At 56.5% G+C, this 3,990-nt stretch overlaps 1 protein-coding gene across 1 annotated transcript in view; it reads left to right on the top strand.

Annotated features, from left to right (window-relative positions):
• The first annotated feature begins 2,023 nt into the window (after nucleotides 1-2,023).
• PCGF2 (polycomb group ring finger 2) overlaps nucleotides 2,024-3,990 on the top strand; it is a 27,909-nt gene continuing 25,942 nt past the window's right edge. The window contains exon 1 of the mRNA XM_019550260.1: nucleotides 2,024-2,443. The gene's annotated coding sequence lies outside the window, so the exon portion shown is untranslated. The remainder of the gene's footprint in view (nucleotides 2,444-3,990) is intronic.

Below are 3,990 nucleotides of genomic sequence, written 5' to 3'. Positions count from 1 at the left end.
GGAGAAGGAGGGGAACCTTCCCCCCCCATCCTCCGCCTCCCCGCGTCCAGCTCCGAGTCACGAAACCCTGATCAGCATCCTGGGGTTTATTAGAACCGGTTTGTGCCGGCGGCGCGGGCGCCCCACCACCCACCCGGAGAGATCCCTGGCAGCCTGCAAAAAAATACCCCCCCTCAACGCCCCCCCCCAACAAGAAAAACAGTTGCAGCCTGGGGAGTGGCGCGGCGCTGCGCGGCACGGGGGAGCTCCGGCCGGGCGCGATCCCCGGTGGCTGCGGGGAAGGTTGGGTTTCTGGTGCGCCAGGCAGGGCACAGCGCACCCCGCGCGCTGCTGTTGCTGTTGGCACCTGGCCAGCTGTTATCCTGTGTGTCGCTATAGCAACCAGCGCCGGGGCAGCCTATCAGCGGCGCCAACGTCACCTGCGAGTTGTAAAGGTTCTGGGGGGGGGGCGAGAAGGGGGTTCACGTCGCGCTGGAGGGTGCTGGAGGGGGGCAAGAGGGAGCGACTGGGGACTAGCGGCGGGGACCTCGGGGCTGCCTTGTTGCTGCGTTGGCGTGTCCCCAAACCCCTCTGCACGTCCCCCGACCCCAGAGCCACGCACTGAATGTTGCCCTGGCTTCTCCCCGCCTCTCCTGGGTGTCTGATGGGTCCGGGGGATCTCCCCCCACCCTGTGCCTCCAAGTTTGATGAGTCTTAGCTCGTTAATTTGTGCGCGCTGTCATGCACTGCTCGCTGTCTGCTTGAATCCTTCCACTCCCTGCCCCTGAAGTCGGGGCTTTAGGGGCGCGTGCCCGAGCTGTTGGGTGGGCAGGGGCCCGGATCTTTCCAGGCGAGACTCCAGGGGCATTTGTCAGGGGATCGGTAGGAAGAGTGGGTCCTACCTTGGTGGGGCAGGATAAACCTGGGTCTTTCCAAGCCCTGGAGGTCGGTCTCCAATCCCCCTCTCCATGTCCCTCGGCGGTAACCCGTTCCCCCCGCCCTGTCTGTATCTTCCTCCCTAGAGAGCAGTGGTTCTCCCCCCCCACACCTTTTTTTTTTTTTTACAGCCAATCCACCCCTCCTTGGATCCTCGGGGAAAATGCCAGCTCTTAATTGTCTCCGGGTTTATGAGGGGAAAAAAAGAGAGCAAGCAAAGAGCTGGGAAAGCCCGCAGCAGGTCGGCAGGGTTTAACCCGGCGCATTCCTGGTGGAAATCCCTGGGCTTGTTGCTGTGAATCGCGTTGGCGCACCTCGGGGTGCGAGCGTTGCGGGGTACCTTGAAAGGATCCCCAGGCGCCGCAGGGTGCAGCAGCCAGTCCCTGCCCTAGAGCTGCGCGAGGAGGCTTCCCCGAGGCGCTGCTCCGCTCCGTACCCCGGGCGCTGCCTCATCTGCGCCCGCAGCGGTCGGTGCTCGCGGGTCGCCCGTGTCCCCGAGATCCCAAGCAAACGCGTCTCCGCTCTTCAGCTCCCCCCACCCCCTCCCGACAGCGGGGGGGGACGACATTGTGGGGAAATACTGCGCTCTGAATAGCTCTAGCCGGGCTGGGGAAGGAAAGAGGGGGGCGCTTTTCAAAGTGTCCTTCGCCTTATCAACAAAGACCGGGACCATTTCACTCCTGCTTTGAAAAGATGCCCAGAAAAATGGGTTTTCAGACAACTGGACGTCCCTGACCCCTCTCGTGGGTGTGCGCTTCAGCGGCGGGCGTGTGTGTGTATTGTGTGGGGGGTATGTGTGTATGTCTGCGTGAGTGTGTGTGTCTATGTGTGTATCTGTGTGAGTGAGTGTATCTCTGTGTTTGTGTATTTATGTGTGTATTTGTGTGCATCTCTATGTGTAAGTGTGTGTCTGTGTGTGTGTAAATCGCTGTGTGCGTGTCTGTGTGTGTATCTATGTGGGCGTATCTGCGTGTATCTGTGCGTGTGTGCATCTCTATGTGTGAGTGTGCGTGCATCTGTGTCTGTGTCTCTGTGAGTGTGTGCATCTATGTGTGTATCTGTGTGTGCATCTCTATGTGTGAGTGTATCTCTGTGTGTATGAGTGTGTCTCTATGTGTGTGTATCTCTACGTGTGTGAGTGTGTGTGCTGCCAACAGTCTCGCCTCGCGCTGACGTCACGCCCAAACATTTGCAGAGCCATAGATTTTATTTCAGGTCCCCCCTTTCCTCTCCCCTCCAGCTCGGATGGTTGTAATAATATTCTGGCTCCGCGCCAAGTATAGGAGTTGCCATAGAAACAATAAAACTGCAGCGATTTAGGGCCCCAGCTATACCGTCTCCTATTGTAAATATTAAAGTATACGGGGAAGGAGGTGGGGGGAGAAAGGCAGCAATTACATTGACATCTGCGACTTTCTGCATCTCTCTGCACTTGATTGCTTCAAACGGTGATGTCTTTCCCATAGGGAATCGCTCGAAGCCCCCGCCAGCCCCCGACCTCTCCCGGGCAGGCAGCGTCACGCGAAAGGTCTGAAACTCTTTGCAAACGTTGCCAAAATTCAGGGTTGCGTTTGGTTCCCCGCCCCCACCAGCTCGGCTCTGGGCAGGGGGAGGCGGGAAAGACTCGCAGCCGACTTCGATTTTTTTTCCCCTACGAGTAAAATTTTGCCTCGTGCTTATCTTTGTCTCTAGCAATCGAAGGCTGTCTTCATTGCCTGCTGGCTAGCAAATGTCCGCACCTCTGTTTCGTGTGTGTGTGTGCGCAGTTTTGAGAAAGTCTCTGAATGGCCACCCTTCTCCCCTCCCAAAGGCAGTGAGGGCTTCTTTTTTTATGGCAAAAGTATTGATTTAGCAAAGACGATCTTTCCTTTCTGTGTGGGCGTGAAAAGACAAAGAGAGCAGCGCGCACAGACAGCCATTGGGCAGCGCGAATTAAATAATCCTCAACCGCACGGATGGAAATGAAAGGTCCCGCACACCAGCCAGGTACTACGCTTGGATTGGTCCCCAGCCTTAATTAGGGGTGTGTGTGTGTGCGTGTGTGTGTGTGTGTAATGTGGTGTTGCGTTATGGGGAAGTAGCCAAGACTGGAGAGTCTCTATAGAAACCGCGAGGCACTGGCTGAAAATGCCTTTTACTATCGAACAAAAAATACACTCGTGTAAAAAAAAAGAAAGGAAAGGAGAGGAAGAAGGGAGGAAAGAAGGAAAGAAAGAGAGACACACACACATAACAGGGATGGGGAAAGAAATGCAGGGAGATGCCCAGTCCCTGCTCTCACCATGGGAGTCTGCGGTTCTAGGTTGCAAACTGTTTTCACCAGCAGCCACCCAGCCAGGGGCCGGTGGATCACAGTCACAGAAACGTCCAGGGGCACAGACTTTTTCTTTTTTCACCAAGGTTTTAATCATATCATATCATATCATATATCATATCGCATCATGCAAATGTATAATATACACGTGTGTGCATATGTGTGCATCCAGGTATGCATGTCTATGTGCATATATATATGCACACACACGCATACACAGGTATTTTCTCATATACACAGCCACACATCTGTAATAGGAGATCTAAACCGGAAATCCTCCGCCCCCCTTGCTCCTTTCCTTGATTATTTTTGTCAGCCATTTAGAGGTGGAAAGCGAGATTCGTAATTGTGAGTTTGGGGGTGGGGGGAGGAATTCGATCCCCTGCTAACTCCCATGGCCTGGCTGCCCTTTCATGATAAAAATGCACCCCCGACTCCAACTCCAACAGCTGCAAAAGGGGAGGGACGGTGCCAGAATCAGCCCCTTTTCCCGCCTCCCTGAAGGTCCGGATTTTTCGGCTGCGGATCAGCCCCCCCGGAGGGCCTGCCCCTTTAAGGGCGGTCTGTTCCCAGAGCTCCCCCCCCTTCCGGGGCGGCGGGGGGTGGGGCGTGCCCCTGGCGGGTGCCGCTGTCACTGATTGGGGGACCACGGGGGCTGATTTGCATACATGCATTACGGGGGCGGGGCCAAGCGAGCTGGCAGCGGCGCGGCGCGCGGACAAAGGTGCCGCCTCACCTATGCGCGGCGGGGCTGGGGCCGG

Source organism: Crocodylus porosus, unplaced genomic scaffold (genome assembly GCF_001723895.1).
Source record: "Crocodylus porosus isolate Cpor-Errol unplaced genomic scaffold, CroPor_comp1, whole genome shotgun sequence".
Lineage (NCBI taxonomy): Eukaryota > Metazoa > Chordata > Crocodylia > Crocodylidae > Crocodylus > Crocodylus porosus.
Note: the sequence above shows the minus strand (reverse complement) of the source record. Positions and strands in the feature narration are given on the sequence as shown.